Genomic DNA, 26250 nt, shown 5'->3' on the forward strand with positions numbered 1-26250 from the left:
GTTCTGTTCTTCTTCTTGCATCAACGAATCCTCCACTGAATCATACATGAGTCTTTTCAGGAATTTCCATTGTGAATTCCAACTTTCTGTAGGATAAGCTTCGACTGCTACTTCTCTCTCTTTTATTTCCTCTTCTCTATTTCTTCCTTCATTTACGCTTTCTTCAACATCCTCTACTTTTTCCTCATCCTCGTCTATCTTCTCCTTCTTCGTCGCTACTTCCACATAATTGCATCCAAATGCTCTAATTATCGCTTCATAACTTCATTATATACGTTGGGTTGTGTGCCCACTAGTAACTTATTTTCAATTTCTGTCGACTGCGCATTATCGTCATTGAATTCGCTTTCCCTGGTTTCCGACTCAAATAGCTCTGCAATACTCATTACTTCGTCCTTCCCTCCTACATTCGTTGTGCATGCCTCTGGTAATTCATCTTCCTCGTCACTATTCTCCCAATTAATTTCGTCCCAAAACGATATTGTTATTTTCCTGTCTTCGTTTTCATCTGGTCCCTGCGGTTTTGTTTCTTCCTTCTTCTCTTCTCGTGATAAGGTATTTACTTCTCTCTTCAAGGTGCTGCAGTTGTCCTGGGTCGGTACGTCATTCCCTTTGGCATGGGCGCTTACCTGTCAATTCGAACGTTTTTCGGGGTTTGGCGGTCCACCTCCACCTCTTCTATCTGTATTCTCTTTTCTTGCTCCGCTTGTTGATATTGGTTTCTTTGTTGATAATTTGTCGGTCTATTGGCGCTCAAATACCCGTTCCGGTTGTCGTTATTCCCTCTGTAATAGTTGTTGCCGTTCCTGGGTGAATTATACTTATTGTCATATTCTCTTCTAAATCCATAACCGGTTCTTTGTTGAAATCTATTGTCGTTTCTTGGTGCGAAGTTATCACGTGGTTCGTAATTATCGTTTCTTCGTACTGTGTCTTGTGGATTCCACTGCTTTTTGCTTTAGTTTTCACGTGCACTTCGTCTTTTTCTTGCGTCATCTTCCGAAAATATGAACTCTAGTTCCCTTAGAATACCTTTAAATGCTTCGACGTCATTGCCTCCGCGCCCTACTAATGATTGCTGGTATTTCAATGGTAACTTCATCGCGCATAATTTAATCAACTCTCCGTCACTGTATGGTACATCTAAGCATTGATTTTTCTTTGCCATTAATTCGAAAAATTTCACGGGACTCTTCTCTCCTGAATTTTCAAAATATGTGTTCTGTAATAATTCGTACTTCACTCTGTTCTGTGCTTCGCTGGACCAATATCGTGAGAGAAACCTCTCTCTGAAATCTTCGTACGATCGGCATGTCGCTGCAACATTCTGCATGGTTTCAGCGACTGTTCCTGACATGTATGCACATATAAAGTCTAATTTGTGTGCTAGCGTCCAGTGTTCTGGTAATCCTACTCGGAATCGATCAATAAAAGTTCGTGGATGTAATGAGTTTCCTGCTCGAAAGTGCTGAAATTTTCTGACTGTGAGGAAATGATCGTTGTCGTACTTCGTCATAGTTCCATATGAAATTCGCGATTCTTCGCCACTTTTGTTTCTGATCATTTCTCCCGTCGTTCTTTCCGGTTGTGGTAGATCCATTGGATATTGTCCACTGTAACTTTCGCCTACCCTTGCGTAGTATCGTTGTAGTGGTACGCAATAATTTTCTTCCATCGGTTGTGAACGTGTAGCTGAATGCATTGCACTGTACTCTTCGCGACCTGGCTTTCCATTGTCAGGTATTGGTTCGGTATCTTGTCTGGCTAACCTTGCCGCTTCATTGCACGATCCAAACTGTCTTGAAACATACATTTGTGGTTCTGCATGTGTTTGTGGTGCCGTTTGCTCATCAAGAATTTCGAAACGTGTTTGTTGCGGTGCTGGCTGTCTGATTTCACGTATGTTATTTTCCGCCTGTGATTGGAATCGAAAATGCGTGATATCTTCGTTAATTGCTTGTTTTCCGGTGCTGTTACAGATACGGATGTGGTTGCAGACTCAGTGCTTGTTCGATCCTGTTCACTACGCTCTTCAATGGTTTGCAACAACTCTGTTCGCAATTACTGAAATTGTTGCTTCGTTTGCGCTTCTATTTTGACTATGCGGTTATCATATCTTTTCAGTGCTGCTTTTGTGATACGTTTGTGTAGCACACTGTTTTCAACAATTTCACGCGGTGTACCTGCTGCTTGTCTAGTAATCACGTTTATCTGTTTCTCTAGTTTCTTGACTTCTCCCTGGGTGTTGTTACGTAATGTTTTGATCTCGTCCTGAATGTCATTACGCAATGTTTGTACGTCCACTTGTACCTTGTCAACGTCTGTTCTCAATTGATTGTGACCTGTTACTAAGTTTCCTATCACTTCTCGCGTTTCTTTTGCCTCGTCTTCAATATGACTTACGTGTAACTGAATTTGTTTGTCTTGTTATTTAATCTCACGCATTTGTCTCGTGGTTTCTGCAATTTGTTTCGTCGTTTCTGCATTCTGAATTTTAATTTGATTCGCAATTCCTTTATTTTGTCTTGTCATGGTTTCCGTCATTTGTTGTAATAATTCTGCCAGATTGGTGGGTCCTATTGCGTTTTCTTCCGACATCCTACGCACTGTGTTTTCGCCCAAGGGTTAGTTTGCAACCGATTGCTTTGAACTGTGCGGTGACACGTTTCTACTCGAATTCCTTGTACTCTGTGGTGAGGGAGCTCTGATTACTTGTACTATGGGTTCTACGTATTCAAGACGCAAGTTAGAATCCTCATCGACTGTCTCTCTACTTTCCTGCTCCTCTGTCGTATGCTGACTTACGTTTTATATGCCTTGACGTACATTATCGTCGTTACGGTGCGTTATCTGTCCTATTTCTCGCGATACTGCATCGTCTGTTGTACTGTCCTCTATTCTCTGTCCATCTTCGTGTTGGGTCTCTACCTCAATTCGGTCAAGGTCTCGATCTGCCATTGCTAAACTTTCCGAATCCCTTATTTTCTGTTTTAAAAGCAATTCACGCGCCCTACTTCGCGTCAACATGCGCTCATACTATCTCACGCGTTTCATAAACTTTTTGCACTCACGACTTGACAATCCATTCACTTACTTGTTGGGTCAGAACCAACTTGTCAACGATGTATCCGCCACCTGTGCGCTTGCATTGGAGAGAAAACTTAATTCTAACAATATTAAAATTCATAACTTAATTATAATATTGTCTCTGCTAGAATGTCTCACGTTCTATTGAATACTTTCTTACTATGTATCGCTGCAGCTACTGTTTCCGACTGTTTATAACCTTAGGAAAAAAATTTTTACTACACAAATTTTTCAACAGGATATTTTCCTGACATAATTAGGCATGTGGTCGCCCTTCAATCATGGTATTTTACCATCCTGGCTGGGTCGCCATTCTCTAACATTCTGTGTGGTGTCTGTTCTATGTCGTGTCTCCCTACCACTTCCGCACAATGACGCTCTGAGCGTGTTTTTTAGGTAATTGACTAGTTTGAACGTGGGACCTGTTGCTGGTAAGGAGACGTCAGACCACACATGAAATGTAGAATTCAGAAGACTTCAGTGAGACTAGTGATGATATAACCAAATACTTAATGATTTCAGTGTCAGCTCCACTGCACTCCCTGTAAAAGAATCTTAATACTAACTAATTTAGTGGAAGGGGTTCAAGGCTTTCCTATTATTAGTTAGCTGGTAAAATAAAGTCGAAAAAGGAGTTAAGTTTACCATTGGCAATTTTATTCTACTCACAAAACATTGTTTATAAATTGCACTATTGATAAAAGGAAATGTTTTAATACAGGATGATAAAACCCAACTGCGTTCAACAAAAATGTAACGAATATTCCCTGAATGGGTTCTACAATGGATTGAAGGATGACCTACGCCATATCACATCTATAATCTAGGTTTAAATTAAGTTTCACAAAAGAGAAAACTATCAAAATGGACTACAGTGACCCTCAATTATCTTTAATCACTTATCTAAATTGTCGCAAATTACAGTGGCTGATGTGGCTTCTCAATAATTATATAACAGAAAAATCATCGCACTTCAGATTTTAACTTACGTAGCAAATGTGAATACCATGAGCTTCAATTGATGATCGACACTAGTATTACGTAAAAAGGGGATGTAACAGATGAGACTTCTGCAGTTCTGAGTGAAGCCTTATGCGCTCAAAAATGCGGCATCGCGGGCGTTCATTACCTTGTCGGTGTTTGTCAGGGAGCGGCGGCTGGCGCAGCTCCCTACAGCTCGCCGTCTCCCAAGCAACTCTCGCCTAACTTCTCCTTACTACAATTTAACGAAGTTGGTTTTAAGAAAAAGAACTGCCTGGCTGTGTTTTCATCTGACCAATCAGGGTCAGAATGTTAACCTTAAGCTGTGCCTACAAAACATCTGTCTATCCAATGAGAAACGTTATACTTTTCGTGGTGGGGCAATGTTTTTAAAGTTTGAAACGTAACAGAGACGCGAAAAAGTCTCACGCTAAAACTTGCAGCTGGTATGGCTCTTTTAGTGTTATCATAAGATCTATACTGTTCTTCTGGAGGTCTGTAGCTTTTAACATGGGCTGGGGGGTGGTCCTAGCGGCTACTTTTCGTGGTGGGGCAATGTTTTTTAGGTTTGCAACGTAACAGAGACACGAAAAAGTCTCACACTAAAACTTGTGGCTGGTGTGGCCCTTTTAGTGTTATCGTAAGATGTATACCGTTCTTCTGGAGGGCTCTAACTTTTAACATGGGCTGGGGGGTGGTCCTGGTGGTTAGCGGGCGACGTGGGTGTCCATCCCTTATCGTAGGGCCTTCTAGCTTAACACGGTTCTGCTCTTGGCTTCTGTTCTCGTTTCTCCCCTCGGAACTGCGTCTGTCTCACGGTGGGAAGGTATGACATGCATTGAGGCATTCTTGTGTTAGTCTGTGGTATTGCATTTGTTCACTCGTTACTCATTTTACTTTGGTTAATTTAATGTCTCGATTTATTCGGAGCTACGTGACATGTTACTGGATTTGCTTATCATGTCAGGGTTTTCATTGGAGGTGTTGGATTTGCCTGTCACCTTACAGAAGGAGGTACAAAAATACGCAGGAAAATTCAGGAATACGGAAATACAAGTCGCTTGGGTGTGAAGCAAATAGGAAGTGCAGAAGAATTAAGGCGAAATGGCTGCATGAAAATTGTGAAGGAATCGAAATAGAAAGATTATCGAAAGGAGGGATTCAGCACATAGAAAATTTGAAACAATCTTCGACGAAATTTAAAAAAAAGCAGGGGCGGTAACATTTAACACTGTTAAATGCAGATGAGGTAGGAGTACACTGAAGCCTCCGTGAGGGGGAAGAGCAGTCTAACGTGATAGGAGAAGAAGCAGGAGGCGATAGGGAAGCGGCAGGGGTTCCATTATTATAATCAGAATTTAAAAGAGCTTTCGAAGACCTAAAATCAAATAAGGCAGTAGGGATAGATAACATTTGCATCAGAGTTTCCAAAATCACTGTGGGGAGGTTTGCAGCAAAACTATTCACGTTGATGTGTAGCTGTATGAGTCTGGCGATAGACCATCTGACTTTCGGAAAAATATCATCCACACAATTCCGACGACTACAAGTGCTGACAAGTGCGAGAGTTATCGCACTATCAACTTATCAGCTCATGCGTCCAAGTTTGCTGACAAGAATAATAAACAGAAGAGTGGAAAAGGTAATAGAGGATCTGTTAGATGACTATCAGTTTGTCTTTAATAAAGGTGAAGACACCAGAGAGGCAGTTGTGATGTTTCGGTTGATAATGGAAATAAGATGAAAGGAAAATCATGATAAGTTCATATGATATGTTGACCAGGAAAAAGCCCTGGATAATGTCAAATGTCTAAAAGTGATGCTTTATATTTATCATTGATATGGGAATTGATAAAATGTCTTATAACAGACTAGACGTATACGTTAAGCTTTCTCGGTTTACTATATTCGTCATATGCGTCTATCGAAATATTCGCAACTCAGTAACCCTAACTCTCATTACCACATATTTAGAATAAGACATCCTATTTTCACCACATCGACTGCAATTTTATTCATGACTCGCAGTCAGCTGTGACCTCTCTCTTGCTGTAAGGAGGAAGATCTTTGATTTGGCTATTAGCGGTACCGCAAGCCCAATGGCCATAACGGATCTGTGTAAACCAGCTCAGCCCTGACATGAAAGGACGCAAAATCCGCCCGACCCAAAGGAGACGATCCACATAATGCGTTTATTAATTACTTCTCTAACCAGAATGATTTTATAGGGGACTTGCAAACTATTGTCATGTGAAGGGATGAATTTGTAGTGACTAAAAAAAGGTAGTCTACATTAATGTGGCATCTTTATTAACAAAAGAAGAGAAATAGAATCTTTTACCGGTACAAAAAGTGATTCTCGTTGTTCTTACTCGCTTCAATAGCGTTAAACATGACCTTATGGAGTTTGGGGGGTGACGTGAGGGAGATGGTCCAGCAGTCTACCTTTTCCACAATTTGATCGTCGTGACTAAAAGTTACGTTACTTCTTAATGAGAGAATGAAGTTACCAGCATGCCACTACTGTAAAATAAACAGTATAAGTACTGAGTACTAGGATAAGAAGACGCCAAATCGGAGTTCCACCCGGGAGTCAATTAACACTCATCAGTTTCCACGATAACAACGTTCGTCTGAGCAAAGAGGATCAAATTACCGCGGATATGAAACCTTGCTATGTAATCATCATAACGTAAGGCCAGCCACTCGCCACGTGGTCACGTGATGCAGCACAAAGGACCAAGCCCAATTCACAAAGGTTGTATTTTAAAGAATTTTAATTACACACACATATCACAAGGAAGTGTGAGAATCTACAAGCGACTTCTCGCATCTAACGGACAGAGGTCGGATACCAAATCGAGCATGACAAAACAAATTTTTAGATTGACAGGATAAACATCGCAAAGAAAACGAAGACTACGAAGGCACTACTAACTCACTCACGATATTGTAACCAACGAAGTTGGAGTTCAGAAAGAACACTTGTGTTTACCGATATGTGACCTCGACTTCACGCCTCCAGCTACGAGCTGGCACTGACCGACGATTACGTCTCTCCAGAGGGGAGCTGGAGGCGTTAGGTGGTGAACATTGGCGCTCTCCTACACCGGCCAATCAGAGGACCCACGGTTCTCAGGGAGGCTACTTTGCGCCATTTAAAGAGAATGAGAAGTGAAATTTCGGGGTTGGTACGACACCTTGAGTGACTTAAGAAGAGGGACAACTTTGGCCATCATCAAACTCGTTCCACGTGTTCCCCCTAGAACAACAATGACGGTGGGAGAGGTGGAGATATCATGGCTACAGAGAAACTAATGAACTGATTGCACAGCTAAAGAAATAATCCTGCACCCATCCTCTCTCACTTAACACAAACATATAAACTCAATTAGCCATATAGTCATTCAAATTCAGATATAAGAGACTGATGGAAAATACCTTCATTACAAAAAGAATGAAGTATGAAAGGCGGGCATAATGAATGAAAATTCACCACACGCCTTTCATGGTCCAAGATGTTCGAAATTCTGAGAGAAATAGGCGTAAGCTACAGGGAGAGACGGGTAATGTACAACATTTACAAGTACCTAGAATGAATAATGAGAGTGGGAGGCCAAGAACGAAATGCTCAGATTAAAAAGGGTGTAAGACAGGGATGTAGCCTTTAGCCTCTACTTTTCAACCTAAGCATCTAAGAAGTAATAACGGAAATAAAAGAATGGTTCAAGAGTGGAATTAAAATTGAAGGTGAAAGAATATCAATTATAAGATTCGCTGATGACATTGCTGTCCTCAGTGAAAGCGAAGAAGAAAAACAAGATGTGATGAATGGAATGAACCGTTCAGTGAGTACAGAATATGGATTGCGAGCAAGTCGAAGAAAGACGAGAATAATGAGAAGTAACAGAAATGAGAACACCGAGAAATTTAGCTTCAGGATTGATGATCACGAAGTAGATGAACTTAAGGACTTCTGCTACCTAAGCAGAAAAATAACCCATGATTTACGAAGCAATGAGGACACCAAAAGCAGACGAACACTGGCGATAAGGACATTCCTACCCAAGAGAAGTCTACTTGTATCAAACAAAGGTCTTAATTTGAGGAAAAAATTCTGATGATGTACGTTTCGAGCAAAGCATTGTATGGTAGTGAAACAGACTGTGGGAAAACGGAACAGAAGAGAATCGAAGGATCTGAAATGTATTGCTAAAGACGAATGTTAAAACTAAGTGAACTGATAAGATAGGGGATGAGGAGGTACTGCACAGAATCAGAGAGGAAAGGAATATATGGAAAACAGTGTGAAGAAGAAGTGACAGAACGGTAGGAGATCTGTAAGACACCAGGGTATAACTTCCATGGTACAAGAGGGAGCTGTAGAGGGTGAAAACAGTAGCAAATAATTGAGGACTTTGGTTGCAAGAGACGAAGAGGTTGGCATATGAGAGGAATTTGTGTTGTACAATGATGATGAAGATGATGGTGGTGAGAGAAGGAGAGGGTTAAACCTGGTGCTGGCCCAGAGGCTATTCCTCGTGAACAGCACTAAAGATGCTACTGCCGTGCAGTAGCCACAAGATGGCTCTGAGCACTATGGGACTTAACATCTGAGGTCATCAGTACCCTAGAACTTAGAACTACTTAAACCTAACTAACCTAAGGACATCAGACACATCCATGTCCGAGGCAGGATTCGAACCTGCCACCGTAGCGGTCACGCGGTTTAAGACTGAAGCGCCTAGAACCGCTCGGCCACACCAGCCGGCCAGCACCAAAGAAACCGCTGAGGGTGGATCACTGTCAACAGTATCACAAGCCCTCACTTCATGAGACACTGGGGAGAGATTTGGTATTTAAACCAGGACATTGGCTCTAAGTCTTTACTCCGCCACCTCTCCTATCCTTGCTGACCAAATACTGCCAGCAAAAATTTTGTCCACCAGCGTGATTCGCATCAGGACAAGCATCGAGCGCCACAAGCGCCACGGCACAAGCGTGTGTAAACGACCTTTCTTCTTTTTGTGGCAACTTCGGCCCTTCCTTTTTTTCTTTTGTTTTTAGGAATGGATCGTTGGCAGTACAGTGGGCAAGGTGGGCAGGGGTCGAGTCCCAATGTGTGACCACTGTGGCCCTTCACCACTAATGAGCCTGTAGGGCATAGGAAAGTGGGAGACACGGGAATCATCAGAAGTGGAATGTTTTCTTCTTTTTCTTCTTTATTTATTTGTAATTTATACTATTATTATGAAATTGTGTGCATCAGAAGTCACCTAAAAGAAAAACACACATTTACAGTGCACTGTCCCATCATTGGAGGTCTGGGGTAGAATCGATCATAGGTGGCTGGCTGAAACTGAGAACACTGCTGGACGGGTGGATGGCGGGGGGGGGGGGGGGCGGGGTGGAGGGATGGTAGATACCCTCAGCTCCTGGCATTACCCAACTAACTGGAGGTCTAACAAAGACCCATCGAAGTTAGTTGGCAAATAAACATCGCTAATGTGGTGTGTGTTCTAGTGTTCCAGCACAGCAGAAGCTGTTTGTTAATAGGTCCAGAAGACGAGGTGTGATTTTGATCCCTCATGGAATAGGCCACTGACCACCCGTCGTTTGACACACATAATGGAGTAATATTTGGTGGCAGGAAAATATGTGTCCTCTGGGTATTGCTACATTCGCGATTCCATCGCATCTGGTAGCACTGGGAAGTAGCAGGCAATCATTTGCTGCACAAATCACCAGAGATAAAGTGAACAGGCGCAGGGCAGATGGTGCCATCAGTGCTAAGTTGCTGGCAAAGGAGACAAAGAGGGGAATCCAACAAACTGATGTTGTGCAGTCGCTGTGTTGTGGCAAATTTCCTGTTTCCATTGCCCAGACATCTTTAGGTAGGAGGCTTGTGGATGGTACCCCACACTATGGGCCAACGAATGGAGGGATATTTGGAGTTCAGCGCGTTACAGGGAACACGGCGCAAAAGAAGGTTGTACAAATCCTTGGTCCTGGGAAGACACGCATCTGGAAGACTGACCTGAGTGTAAATGTAATCGATGAAAAAGGCCGAAAAGTGTGACAAAAGAGACGCAATGTGGCTGTCAGACACCGGTGGTGAAACAGATGCAGACAATGGGACCTCAAACAAGCTGTGTGTTAGGGATGTGTCCCATGTGGTCCATTGTCATACATAAGGCTGCATCTCAACTATCGACATTGACATTGACATTCCCGAGGTCACCATCCTGTGGGGGCAGAGTAAGTGGTTCGTAAAAAGTATCTCACAATGGATATTATTCATGGAACCAGCCATAAGACAACAGCCAAGAATCTCCTGAAGGTTGCCCCACATTGCCATTGGAAGAGTGAACACTTTTGAGACATGGACTAATTTTGATGCCGGCCCTGGTGGCCGAGTGGTTCTAGGCGTTTCAGTCAGGAACCGCGCTACTGATACAGTCGCAGGTTCGAATCCTGCCTCGGGCATGGATGTGTGTGTTGTCCTTAGGTTAGTTAGGACTAAGTAGTTCTAAGTTCTAGGGAACTGATGACTTCAGATGTTAAGTCCCATAGTGCCATTTGAACCATTTCTACTATAGTTCAATTCTTTTGTCTTGGCGGCTCGCGCATGCCCACCCAGACGCTGGTGATTGCTGCGTTGCCAGTTGCACACGACGCACGCGCCAATAGAAGCAGCGCCATAGTATAGCATAGTTCGCAAGCTTACGTGTAGGGGGGAGCGCGCAGTTCATGAAGTAAAGCCACCACGGCCGCATTAACCCTTTCGCTGCTACAAAGACGTGCTCCCTGCATTCCGCGCTGTGCGCGATTTTGTCACTGCACTGCTCGCCTGTGCAGACACATTGTGTTCCGACTGCTTTGACACACTTTATCATTCGATTCCACAAAAAACTATTTGGCTCAAAAATTAGATTTTTACCTATCTTCTTGACTGATACCTTCCCCCCATAAATGACTTAATTTTGTTTCGATGTTCAACGCAGTTAATATGCAGCATTAAATATAGTAAACCTTTGCACGAAATTTTGAAGAGTTTGCAGAGGTAAAAGTCCATAGAGTATACTTTCCGTATGGTCGATTTTAGTTGCCACAATGTTGAGAATGAAATGTGGACAAGATACATATATATTTCATTTAATTTAAGTACCACATAAGTGTCGTATGTAATATTGAGAAATATTCCACCTTTCGCGACTGTAACAAAAGTTTTACTTACACTGGGCACGTTTGGCTTTATTTTAAAGCACTTCAATCAATCAAAAGGAAGTAGACAAAATACATCAAACAAAACTGTGGACTTACAAAAACATTAGGACTTAAATATACCGTCTGTCAGTGAAGTGCTCAGAGCTATGTCAAATATAATTTTGTGTGTGGCACACACAAACAGCATTTATTTGCTAAAACACTGATGAGCCAACACAAGCGTTGAATATTGTGCTACCGCAGCACAAAACTACGAAAGGTGACTTGGCAATGGAGGACACAAAATACTGTCCTCTTATGATGCTTCAAAAGAGAGAAACGCGTCTGGTCTAAATAAGTCGCTTATTACAGTTGCAGAAGAGGGATATATTTCAATACCATTGGTAAAACTGCGACTGTGGAACAAAAACAAGAAATAGAACATGAATACCATTGTGTATGTGCCATACCTTTCACCGATGGAAGTGCTTTAAAATAAAGCCAAACGCGCCGTGTGTATATAAAACTTTTATTACAGTCGCGAAAGACGGAATATTTCTCAATATTACATACGACACCTATGTGGTACTTGAATTAAATGAGATATTGTTATACAGTAAATATTATATGAAATTTAGGTATCTTGTCCACATTTCATTCTCAACATTGTGGCAACTAAAATCGACCACACGGAAAGTATACGCTATGGACATTTACCTCTGCAAACTCTTCAAAATTTCGTGCAATGGTTTACTATATTTAATGCTGCATAATAACTGCGTTGAACATCGAAACAAAATTAAGTCATTTATGGGGGGAAGGTATCAGGCAAGAAGACGTGTAAAAATCAAATTTTTTGGCCAAATAGTTTTTGTGAAATCGAATGATAAGTGTGTCAAAGCAGTGGGGACACCATGTGTCTGCACCTGCACAGGCGAGAAGTGCAGTGATGACAAAATCGCGCACAGCGCGGAATGCGGGGAGCACGTGTCTGCAGCAGCGAAAAAGTTAATGAAGAGGCAAAGCACTAGAAATTTCATTCAAACGAATAAAATTCGTGAAGTAAGGCACTCCAATATTGTTTTTAAATAAAGAAAATATTAAGCACCGCACAAGGTTTGAACTCGCAACCTTTCACTAGGCAGCCCAACACCTTAACCGTTCCGCTACTTTTTTTTTTTTTTTTTTTTATTCACTAGAAACAGTAACAAAAATGGCTACAATGAAATGACATAAATAAGGTGACAGATAATTGCAGTCATGAATTACAGATTCAAAAAATGAGTCTTTAGTAGTAGCACAATTTAGCACCTTCACTGTCACCTTCAACTGGTGGCAGTTCAGCACGCACATTTTCTTCTTCTGCAGCCGGTTCCTCATCATCATTTCCCAGGCCCAAATTAATCATTCAGTAAATCCTTGATATGTGTTTTTTCCAGGGTAAATTACATGGACAGAAGAGAAGTCCCGAACAGCGACATCGCAAAATATTTCACTGCCTTGTTATTTTTGTCAGTTCCAGCCTTCTAAACGCATCTATAGGGAGTTCATGATCTTCCTTTGTATCAGACACCAGATGTTTCTCGCCGTATTCTTGTATCTGCTGTACTGCTGATTTATTTTTCATGTGCGACTTGCAGGTGAGGTTAGGGTCGGGAACGTGACCCAATCCATTCCCTCTCTACTAGGAATCCAGTTCCTAACCTATGCCCATTCGGTTGAAGACAATTCGGAGCATGTTACCATATTTCTTATTGTGATTCTGATATTTGAGTATTTTCTCGAATTCATTTTCCATATACATCTTGTATTCAATATGTTCATCGCTCCCAATATTGTTAAAAACATAACTTGTATATTTGCCCATTAACCAAATCACAGCGTTATTTTTTGCCTGAGGGTAGTAACTTTCCTCTGGTCTGAAGAAAATGTTAGTCGGTACATTGTTTGCTGAAGTTCTTGTTATTTGAGCAATTTTCTCCCTGGTCCACCTCCAGTTGATAATCCGATCTCCACAAGTGTAACGATGAGGCACACTATCAACGAGGTTGCATTTGCTGCAGAGGTTTGTGTCACTTAAACCGACGGCAAAGAGGCGCTCATTAGTGCTGATGATGTTGTTGACTACCTTGTACCACGCTGTTCTCACGTCAGACGAAAGAACATCACTACTGATGTTTTTCCAGACCACCTTCCATGCTATTCCAGCATATTTGGTTTCTATGTTATTTTTCCTTTCATGTTTCCGCCTTTCAGCTAAAATCGCCTTTGCTGTAACGTTTTTGGAGTTTAAAATCTTTTTGCTGAGATAACTTAGTTCAAGATAATACTCCCTAATGTGTTTCAGCTTAAAACTTATTTTTTGTATATTTACCGGCGGCTCCACACTTTCTGGCCTGACAATATCGTATAGTTTTGCTGTAATGCACCCTGGATCATTACACATTATGCTCCATGTTCGTTTGACATACAATGCCATCGCTTTAGACTTGATGTCGGTTAGACCCATTCCTCCATTGCTAGGATCCAAAACTGCTGTCTTCACCGGCACTCGAAACAATTCCCCTTTCCACAAGAACTTTGCTAAAGTGGACATGATCGTCTTCGCCACCATTGATGGAATGGGGAGAACCTGTGCTATGTAGTAGGCCTTGGATAAAATATACGTGTTGATAAACAGTATTCTCTGGAACTGGTCTATGCTACGTTGACAGTTTTCAATCAAAGCTCCCTTGATTTTTCTTGCCACCTCCCGCCAATTTATTGCTATCATTTTTATAAGGGACGTTGTCAATGCCATTCCAAGAGCTTTGTGTTCATTAACATGGTTCGCCCACTCAATGCGTAAGTTAGCAAGCCGCTTTATATTTAGAAATTTACTTTTATTTTCATTTACCCTCGCACCTGATGCGGAACAATATTTTGCAAGTATCATCTCTAGTTGTGTCACATCTGTTTGGTCTCTGATGATTACGCCTACATCGTCCGCGTAAGCACCTACCACGGTCTTTGTTCCTTGAATGGTAATGCCTGTCAGCCTGTGCTGTAGCTGTCTCAAGAAAGGTTCCAGCGATATAACGAACAGGAGCATGGATAAGGGGCTTCCTTGGGTAACACCCCTTTTTATTTCAATTTTTTTTGTCAGTTGACAGTTAACGGAGATTTGTGCAGTAACACCCATTGCCATGTTCTTGATGATGTCGATGGTTTTTGGCAGGAAGTCCATTCGGCGCATTATCTCTATCAGGTATTTGTGATTAATTTGATCAAATGCCTTATGGAAGTCTATGAAAAGCAGTCCACATTTTATGTTACTTGCCTGCGCTAGCGCAATGACATCGCGATACAAAGCCGCAGTTTGTAAAATCGTTCTTCTAAAAGCACAAGTCTGCTGTTGGCCTATGATGTCAGCAGTGCATGGTGTAAAGCGCTTGTTAATTACTCGAGCTATAATTTTATAATCTGAATTTAAAAGCGAAATCGGCCGTAGGTTGTTTATTTTTTTGCAGCCTCTGTTCTTCGGGATCAACACGATTTTGCATTGTTTGAACTCTGCAGGCACTGGCTTTCCTTGTAAGACTTCATTGACAATTTCGGTGAACTTTTCTCCTATTAGGGTCCAAAATCGTTTATAGAATTCAATGGGCAGTCCGTCAGGTCCTGGAGATTTTTTAGCAGGGGAGCTGCACACGATTTCTAATACATCTTCCTTGGTGATGTCCGAAGAAATGTTCTCATCACCATCTCGCGATATTCGTGGAAGATATGTCCCAAAGAGGTCATCGTATTCTTCTTCATTTGTTTCCCCTGACGCATACATACGTTCATAGTACGCTGAGATCTCTTTAATTATTTCCTTCTGGGTGGTGATTATGGTACCATCATCTATTTGAAGTTCATCCATGAAACTTCTTCTTCTATTTTTGGCGTGTCTGACAAGGTGGTACAATGCAGCAGTCTCATCTTCAGTGACTGACTTTGCTTTGGATTTTATTTTAAGTCCCTCCAGTTCCTTACGTTTCAGACTTATTAACTTTGCTTTTATTTTCTTGATGTCTTTTAATCTTGTAGGAATTGCATCTGTCTGATCGTAGAGGTCCCTGAGCACGCTGTAGTAGAATTCTACAGTCTGTTTCCTTTCTCTGGCCATATCTATACTAAAAGATATTAAAACTTTCCTTAGCTTCGGTTTCGCTCGTTGGGTCCACCATTCTATCACACTTGGAAAGTTGTTCAGTGAACGGAGACACATTTCCCAAGCTCTGGTTAGGGCATCTTCTAAGTCTTCTTCTGATAATAACGATATATTTAGATTCCACTGGCTTCTTACTCTTCGGGTAGGTTGTGGTGTTAAATTTACGCAGGTCAGCAACGCACTGTGATCGGAAAAACTAACGGGAACAGTTTCTGTTTTCAGTACTTTATCTGCTAAATTTTCCGATACGTAAATTCTGTCAATTCTACTACAGGAATTCGTAACAATATGAGTGAAGTTCACCATTGTTGGGTATTTTATTTCCCACGCATCTTTTAATTTTAAATCAACAACAAGACGTCTCAAGTCAGGTGAGTAATTGAAGTTGGGGGTTTGATCCTTTCGACTCAATACACAATTAAAATCTCCCCCTATTATAAGTTGGAGGGGGTTTTTCCTCAGTAAATAAATTACGCTTTCATTAAAGAATGTGGCTCTTGCAGCTCTATTACTGGTGCCAGAAGGAGCATATAAATTGACTATAGTTACTCCTGCTACATTTATTCCAATACCTCTCCCCGATTCTAATTTATCAACGTCATGTACGGGGATGCCTTCTCTAACTAATATGGCCGTGCCAACATTCGTTTCAGTGGAAATATTGTAAAAATCAACGTAATTGGAAAAATTTAATTGTGGGAATACCACTTCCTGTAGGAGAGCAATATCCGTCGCTGACTCATACAGAAACTGTTTCAGAGCAGCTATTTTAACATCCGACTGTATTCTATTAATGTTTAACGTGGTAATCGTATATGACTGTAACATAGGGGGGTGACCTTTTTCCCGCTAGTCTATCATTTCATGCCACTCCATGCCGGATACTTCCTGAGAATCTGACTGGAGACCACCGTCACGGTTTGCATTAGAACCTTTCTTTTTACTTTTCTTGCGGTTTGCATTGACACTAGCCTTCACCGAATGTCTGCTCCGCCCACCCCCTGAACAGTTTTCCACCGAGACCGTAGTCGGTGGATCTGAGTGGCAGTCGTGTGCCACCATCTCGTCTGCCAAAGGCGGCACAGAAGCAGTTTGCAATCACTCTTCCAATGCCCCATCACTTCTATGAACACTTTCGTTTACTGTTTGTGTGTTATTGTTGTAAAACTCCACTTCTTCGTCTTGGGATTTGGACTGTGACGTCGCCTGTTGTTGACAATCACTCGCTACCTCGTCATGTTTGCTTTCAGTTGCATCTGCGAGTGAATCTGTCTGCATTGATTGACGTACGGGTACTGCAGCGCGGGGTTGTGGTGTCACCAAGAGCAGCGCATTGCCATCTACTGGCGCGTCCAGCGCTACAGAATGGGACTCTGATGTCACTTCGACCTGTTCAGGTGATGGTAGCATATTCGATCTGTCTACTGATGTACTTGACTCAGAGTTCGAATCTATGCTGACAATATTGTCTGAAACAGTTTCCAGTACTGTTTTCTGAATGTCACCTACAGCTTTCAGCGATAGGTTGATATCTTCTTCATCTGTGCTACTGCCGTCACAAGTTCGACGTCTTTTGTTAGTGGCTATACTACTTTTTCCAGCCGGATTGTCTACAGCGTCTTTCCTGAGTAAAGGTGGAAATGCTTCAAGAGTATTTTGTGGCCTGTCGTCTACATTCCCCGAAATGCTGGAAACTTCACCACCCGTCATCTGATTTTCAGTCACAAGATCAGCCAGTGTTAACCTTTTACGCTGTTGTAAATTATTCTGCAATACAAACACCTTTTTTGGACAGTTCTGCCGGAGATGCCCACTTTCATTACATATATGACAAGTCAAAGTCTGTCCATTGTATATAACGTGCGCTTTGTAGCCACAAACCAAAATATGAGATGGAATGTTTTGTTTGACATGCATATCGACAGAACGAACGCCACTAAAGCATTGCAATCTATGCTGGCTTGACCATCGTTCATTACGAATTTGTCTGACGTCACCGTATTTAGATAATGCGTCTTTTAAGTAGCAGTTTTCTACCTCAGGAGGCAAATTAAATACTCTGACTTGTTTATAATCAACATCAGCATTTGAAATAGTAACTGTACTCACCGAATTATCGCGATGGCGGAATTCAGCTTTTCCTTCAAATTTCTGCAAAATCCGTTCCAACACCAACGGGGAAAGCAGCTTCACAAAAAAGCAGTATTGCTCCAAGTCATAATAAGCAGTGTGCGTCTGATCCGAAGTAATGCCAATAACTTCAACGATCCAGTCATGAATTTCTAGTGAACTTGGCTGAACATTACGGGTTGCTTTGTCAAATCCAAATCTTAGGGTAAGCTTTCTGGGAAACATTGTTGCCATGTCAGCAGTTAACAGTTCGCGAATACAAGGAAACTAAAATGCTGCATCACCACAATCACAATTTTACATAACACTGTTACGCAGAGTCATGAAATCCAAACAGAAGCGCCACAGCGCGTCCGCTCAGGACGGCCGGAAAAGCCGATATTCTGGTTCCAGATAAACGAAACTTCTGTGTAATTGCTTGTCAGAAGGCTATGAACGATAATGGACACCGCTCAAAGTGTAACTGTCTGTAATACAACTATATTTTTAAATTATTTCACAATGCGAACCAAACTGCGATCTCTGTTTACGTTGCTAAGCAGAGATAATGTACTTTGGCTCATTAAACTGTGTGACTCCATAAGGATTTGAACATCTCACGTAACTACTTATAAACACTGTTGGTATGACTATGAATTACTCACGCTTCGTCGAAGTACAATAGGAAATAAACAATTACCGCTGTTCTTTCTTGCGAAAAAGCAGTTCGTGAGATTGAAACAAACACCTTTCCTTGCTATCGCCTGAATTAGGAGTCTTATTGCTTGTTTGGTTTAATTAATTAATAGAATATGAAGCAATTGGTATAAAGATTGCTTTTTCCAAACTTTCTGTAAAAGAAAGTCTGCTATCAAGACATTGCTTTTGTTCTATTTCTTTATTTATGACTGAACGTTTCTAAAACTGAAGACACTCGACCGTAGAGGTGGCAAAAAATAACGTAACTGATAGAAATAACCGGTTACTGAGAAGTAACGGTTACTGCGATAACCGTTCCTCTGATACAGGCAGTTATTTCAATAACTGTCTAATGTCAACAGTGCCTCGCGCCATCTGTTGACCGAAGATCGTACTACACTTTCTTGTCAACTCATCGGAGATCTGGCTAGGAACTAGGGAGAGGGTAGACCATTTGAAAGGCGTTCTATAGCCCACGGGAATAACTGTGAGACTGCGCGCCATCTGTTGATAAGAACTGTGTACTATATAGTGCGTCTTCGTTACTTTTAGCACAAATAATTAAATAAAGTTAATGTCCGAGCGGTGGCTGATAGGAGCTGCAGTACAGGCATTAGCAAGTACGGTCGTTCCCTTAAGCCACCGCCTCATATGTCAATTTAGCTTGGACGGGTAGTATAAAGAGAGGTACCATAAGGAATTCGAGCGACTATGGAAATAACTGTCAGAGATCGGTATTTTCCTCTGGCAGTTATCGTTATTGGCACACAGTTCTCGCTCTCTGGCAGTTATCGGGCTACCATTACAGGCAACCTGGCAGTTGGTAACGGAATAACTGTGTGGTTGTGTTCCTGACACAGTGACTCCAGTCATAGACCCCTGTGATATTTCAGAGACGATAGTTACTGGAGCGAACAAATATTTACGCACTTCTTCGGAAATAGCCGCTGGCCGTCGCGAATGACAAATAACATGTCAGGAAGAATAACACAATACAGTTGAATATAATAATTATTATCCTCATCATTTGTCAGGAGATTGTCAACATATGTGAATATATTACAGTAACTGCTAATATTTACAGAATTGATACACTGTCAGATTAAAACACAGTTACGTACTTTTAATAAATTTATCATACACAGAATACCCGATCTTGACTGTTGCAACCAAGTGCTGTCAAAACTGAAATATAGCAGAATTTTTACCTAAGCTGGTCTATCAGTCTCTGTTACGATGTTCATCTACAGAGTAGAAGGAGGGGTCAGTGGAAGCGTCCGATTCCACCCGTTTGCTTCGACGTAAAAACGTGTTGTGGTGTGTGAATGTCATTACGGCACGGTGTTTATGAGTTGGTTTTTGCGTGTGTGTGTGTGTGGGGGGGGGGGGGGGGCTGGCCGATCTAGTTTGCAGTGCCGGAATTTGCTGGTGGTAATTAATTTTTTTTTTCTAGCTGTGATGTTCTGTGTATTTATGGAGTATTGAATGTGATTTGATTTACGTAGGGATGATTGATTTGTGGACTTTTGGGATTGTGGATTTATTTTTCGCAGTTGTAGGTTTTGGTTTTTTGGCATCAGTAGCTGTGGTGGACCTATATAGGTCACCGGAAATGACCGATTCCCATTTTCATAGTTGTATGTGTTGATGTTTTGCTATCGTCATCTGGGGTTTACCTATGTAGGTCAAGGGAAATGTTCGATTCCAATTTTCGTGCTTTTAGTGTTGGTGTTTTGGTATGGTCACCTATGGTTGACCTATAGTGTTCAAGGGAAGTGTCTGATTCCTGCAGATTTTTGTTGGTGTAGCAGAATGCTGAATTTTTTTTTCCTTTTTGTTCTTCATTTTGTGTTTTGGGATCATGGTGTGTTTCTTTTACTTGTGTTTGTTTTACTAGCTTGTCCTCACCCTAAAACCCCAAACTTCCCGCAGTTGTCCCGTTGGTTTGATTGTATTTTTGGTGGTTGATGTTATTGTATTATTTATATGTATCTTCGTGTTTGTTGCCATGTGTGTGTGTGTGTAGTGACGTCATGGACACACTTAAAATAGCCATTTCCGGCATATTGATGACGGGTGGAATCAGACACTTCTGTATCAAAAAGTCTTTCAAACACACTGTAAACTTAGCTTTATCTGAAACCAAGTTTTTAATGGTTGCTCACTCTGGCAGTTTATTGAAAATCCATGTTCCTGAATATTGGACCCCTTTTGGACCAAGGTAAGTGATTTTAGGTCTTTATGTAGATTGCTGTTCCTATTTCTAGTATTGTTATTATGTATTGAGCTATTGGTTGGAAATACTTGCAACAAATTTCATTAAGGAATAAATATACTAGGAAGCAGTGGTTAGAATACAAAGTTCCTTGAACAGGTTCCTACATGATGTTCTTGAATTTATACCACAAACGATTTTTATTACCCGCTTTTACATGCAAAAAAACTTTTGCTACGTTTGATGAGTTACCACAGAATATGCTGCATTATGAAATAATAGAGTGAAAAAATGTGGTATGCCCTTTCCAAATGAATTTATTGTCGAGTTGTAGTCCCAGAAATGTAACACTGTCAACCTTTTCGATCTGCATGTCTTCATATGTTATAAACGTGCTGTAGCTGGAGAAATCGAGCAGTTTCCAAATCTCACATAAAACTTGGATTAGCGTACTCACACTTTCCCCAATAGGACTATCTTTTACATCACAGGAGTAAACGAATCTATCACATTACGTAGATTTTTTGTTGTATTACAAGGCTGTACACTTTATTCTATTATGTGAGCAGCACAAGAAATTAAGCTTCGAATTTAACCTACAGTACTCAGTTTACATATTACTTCATACTTAAAAACGCACGTTGTTAACATTTTACTTAAACAGTGCTGTGGCGAAGTTCCGCGTACTTTCTGATGCAGCTGCGAAGATAATATTTCTAATAGCGACCGATAACCTACAAACATATACTATGAAACACTAATAATCGTTCTAACATCAACTAAAATGTACCCGGAGTTAATAAGCTAACGTTATGACACGATTCATATGACATTCCTGCCATTTCACACTACTCGCAGTTATACTGATAATGTAACCTCCCCACCGCAATTTTTTAAAGAAAATATAGCAATACTTAATAGAAATGGGAGCCAAGTGTAACCTCCCCACAAAAAATTTTAAAAGATAATAACGATACTAATTAGAAATGCTGATGGACATGGCTCTATGCGTAACCTGCCCACAATCAAATGTACTGACAATGGCAACAAATGTGAAATTCGCAATCTGACTCAATTATAAATCCTTCAAAAAATTAAAGTCCATTCAGTGACAAGAAAATTCAATTAAACCGAAATATCGGTCTTTGGCCCTGTGTAAAAACAATCAGAATTAAAGTCTTACCTCAGAATAAATGGATGTCACATATCTGCTCTTGTTGTTGCGCACCACTTGGAGGAACTACATTGCAAATAATAATATTCTCCTTTTTTTTTGTAATTCTAGTGAAATTTTTCTTCAAAAAGAAGTGGAATGAAATGGGAAGTGCAACGAGATCTTTAGTTCAAAAAAATTAAACTTTTGAGAAAATGCTTTTGAAATAAAAAATTATTATTGAGATACTTGTTGGAGAATAATTACAATAAATAAAATTTTTCATTATCTAATGATTATATTAATTAACAGTATACCTTATTCCTCATCCTGACCATTGTTGCCGACCGCCTACATCACACAACCGCACTGGGCTGCTACTACTGACCGACCGCTCTGCATGACGACTACAGACTGAGTACTGCTCTCAACTAGACAGAGCTACAGACTCGCAACGACTGAACTGACAGACTCGCAACGACTGACTGACTGCTACTCTGCATAGCGACAACTAACTCGCAAAGACTACTACTGACTGAGAACCGCTCGCAACACTCGCGCGGTCAAGCGCATACTCTCTGGTCACAGATGCTACAATGCCTCGCCATCGCTGCTGCGTTACATACGTGTTTCATAACCCTCCACTCGGGGGGCAAAAATTTGGCAGCGATGGTGAGTCATTTGGACTTGCCAAGCGCGGCAAAATTTTTCTTTAATTAACAAAATCCTACAACTTACAGAATATTTAAATGTTGTGCACACGCACTAAGTACAAAATATATCAGACAAGGACAAAATGTGAATACTAAACATAGTAGCAAATCAGAAAAAAGTATATACAAACTTTTTGACAGATAAAGTGCACAGGCACTGAAAAAATTCTTTAGCATATGCAGAACAAATAAACAGACTGGCAAGAATAATTAGATGTAGTACATATATCAGACAAAGACAAAATGTGAGTACAAAACATAGTAGCAAATCAGAAAAGTATATACAAATTATTTGACAGATAACAAAGTGCACAGGCACTGAAAAAATTCTTTAGCATATGCAGAACAAATAAACAGACTGGCAAGAATAATTAGATGTAGTACATAAAGTAAATGTTGTGCACACGCACTAAGTACAAAATATATCAGACAAAGACAAAATGTGAGTACAAAACATAGTAGCAAATCAGAAAAGTATATACAAATTATTTGACAGATAACAAAGTGCACAGGCACTGAAAAAATTCTTTAGCATATGCAGAACAAATAAACAGACTGGCAAGAATAATTAGATGTAGTACATAAAGTAAATGTTGTGCACACGCACTAAGTACAAAATATATCAGACAAAGACAAAATGTGAGTACAAAACATAGTAGCAAATCAGAAAAGTATATACAAATTATTTGACAGATAACAAAGTGCACAGGCACTGAAAAAATTCTTTAGCATATTCAGAACAAATAAACAGACTGGCAAAAAATATTATGTTGACAAGTGTACATGCACTGAAAAATGTCTTTAGCATTTTCACAACAAATAAACATAATGGCAAAAAAAATTCATGTCCAAAGTGCACATGCACTGAAAAAATGTCTTTAGTATTTTCACAACAAATAAACATAATGGCAAAAAAAAATTCATGTCCAAAGTGCACATGCACTGAAAAATGTCTTTAGTATTTTCACAACAAATAAACATAATGGCAAACATCATGTCGACCAGTGACATAAGTGTACTCACACTGGAGTTTAGCGAATCGAAAAATGTATAACCTATGAACATAAATGATGTTACCAAAAAAAAATTTTTTTTTTATGTGACAAGAATCAGGATAGGAAAGGGAAGGATTGCATCATGGTTGTAGCACTTTAGATTGCACACAGCTGCTCTGAAAGTCCATATCTTTCCACAGTAGTACAACACCAAGTGACACAACTTGAAGTTCTTTTCCCATCAGAAGTTATCAGTGTAGCCAAGACACTGAACTGTCGTAGTAATGTTCCATGTTTTCATTTTGGCAGTACATTAGGTACACCAAACAGTGGGACCATAATAATGTCTTCATCGCTCATGGTGGTGGACAGCATGTCGTGTCAACACCACACTCTTACAAGGCACACCAACGTAGAATTAGTGCAAAACCAAATATAGTGCTCCATGATCACTGGGATAAACAGGACAAATGGACATTGCAGTAATTCAGGGTAGTCAGCTTATGAGGTGAAGGACATCCAGTCACATAATATTGACAATTACAGTCTTCATTGATAGTTCGTGGCATTCATAGCCCAGTTATTGAACATTTCTGTACCAAGTATGTAGTATTACAGAAAAATGTTCATTAATTGTTTTACATAGAATCAGTAGCCTTCTTTTCCTGGTTACAAAATATTATGAAATAATCGCATTCTTTTCAGTTACAGAGTATAATTAAGAATCATTAACCTTCTCCTAATTACAGTTAATTAATCATTTGTCATTCCAATCTATTAAGAATCATTAGCCTTCTTCTAATTACAAAGCATTATTAAACAATCACATTTATTTCCAATTACAAAGTATGAACATTGAAAACAAGAGTTAATTAATGGCATAATTAATAACAATTTCGTTGATTGACATTAATTATTGGCACTCAGTGGCCATCAAGTATTGAATAGAATAAAACATAGTTCATCATTCAGTATTATTCAGATCATTACAAAGTCATTATTAAAAATCAGTTAATTACAGTCAAATCATTAGTAATCACAGGCATTACAATAAACAGTGGCAGTTATTAGCTAGTGACAAAGCATTATTTTGAATATAGTCTCATTAAGAGGTCATTACTCGAGTGACATGCTATTCAGAGTTGATCAGTATTATTCAGAATTATCATAAACTAGTGACATTATGTGGGACTGGTAATACATTTTTTTGGTAGCAATGCATTGCGTTGGGATCGATAATTAATTGCTGAGGCATAATACTTTTTGCTTTTGACCTATTGCTGCAAATGAGGATAGGTAACGTCATTCGTCATGAGTCAGCTGTAGCAAGATTATGTAACAAGGCAGTACATGTGATCACATTTATAAATGATAAACACAAATGGGTAAAAAATATAAAAATGCAAGTACTAGAACAGGTATAATAAGTAACAGGTTTAGTAAGTGTCATGAAAAACTTCTCCTGGAAAAAATACAAAAACGGATTATTGACCTGAAAGAAGAAACGCACACTATGCTGAAAAGTAGTGAACTTCGAATTAACAAGTAGTGAAATGTGTATAAAATGTGTTCCATAGCTGTCCTTTCCAAAACTTTCCGTCATCCTACTATGCAATGTAACACCTGCTGTCAAAGCAAACCGCAACAAATACTTAAATAACTACGTGGCATAAAGAAAAAAAAACTTCATTATCCATATCATCATAACTTCACCATTATCATCACCTGTAAAGAAAAACTTCATTATTCATAATACCATTCCCTTCATCATTATTCATCAGTATTCACTATCATCTGCAAAAAATCACTTCATTACTCATTACATAACTATTCCTTATCTCTAGCATATTTCATCACTAAAAATAAGATGTGTAGTTCTCTCTGACAGCCTGCATCAATCACCTTGTATTCTGAAAGAAAAAATTAGTTAAGACTGCTATTCTGTGATGAGTATAGTATAGTCTTGTTAATGCTTGTTAATCCTGATCCCTTTATTCTTCCTCATAAAGTTATTGCATCTCCTTTCGTTTATTCCGTAGGTGAAATTCCCATTTATGTTAAATTTATTTCTTAGAATCATCATTCCTTTCTGAAATTGATGAACAAAGATTAATGTCTTGCATTTAAATCCTATACCCACTAAATAATGACTGGTTTATGGTGACACAATTAACCATACAGCATAACATGACAGAAAACGTAATATGTCCAAGACATTGACAGTGTTCGGATGCGAAAAAATGTACACAGAATAATACAATGCAGTAGCAAAAAAAAATGTGAAACAGTCACGATGTTGAGATGTCATAAGGCAAAAAAAAAAAAAATGTCAAAGTCGACTGGTGTGTGTTATATCTTAACTATTTCATAGTGCATACAAACAAAACTGGAGTACAGTCATATACACAAAAAAATGGAAAATGTGCACGGTCTGATGTGTAACGACAAGAAAAGCGACCTGCTAACCTTACCTTGCCGGGCACTTGCCAAGAAAAAAAATACGATAATCATCAATAAGTAGTCACATAAATATAATTGCAGAAATAGTCGTAAATGTGTAAATTCATCTGGAAAAATATGCACGGTCTGATGTGTGACGACAAGAAAAGCGACCTGCTAACCTTACCTTGCCGGGCACTTGCCAAGAAAAAAATACGATAATCATCAATAAGTAGTCACATAAATATAATTGCAGGAATAGTCGTAAATGTGTAAATTCATCTGGAAAAATATGCACGGTCTGATGTGTAACGACAAGAAGAGCGACCTGCTAACCTTACCTTGCCGGGCACTTGCCAAGAAAAAAATACGATAATCATCAATAATTAGTCAGGTGAATTAATTGCATTAGTAAATGGCATCATAGTGTGTTGAATCATACAGTGGTTTCACTCAAT

This window comes from Schistocerca americana, chromosome 5, assembly GCF_021461395.2.
Source record: "Schistocerca americana isolate TAMUIC-IGC-003095 chromosome 5, iqSchAmer2.1, whole genome shotgun sequence".
NCBI classification, from domain to species: Eukaryota; Metazoa; Arthropoda; class Insecta; order Orthoptera; family Acrididae; genus Schistocerca; species Schistocerca americana.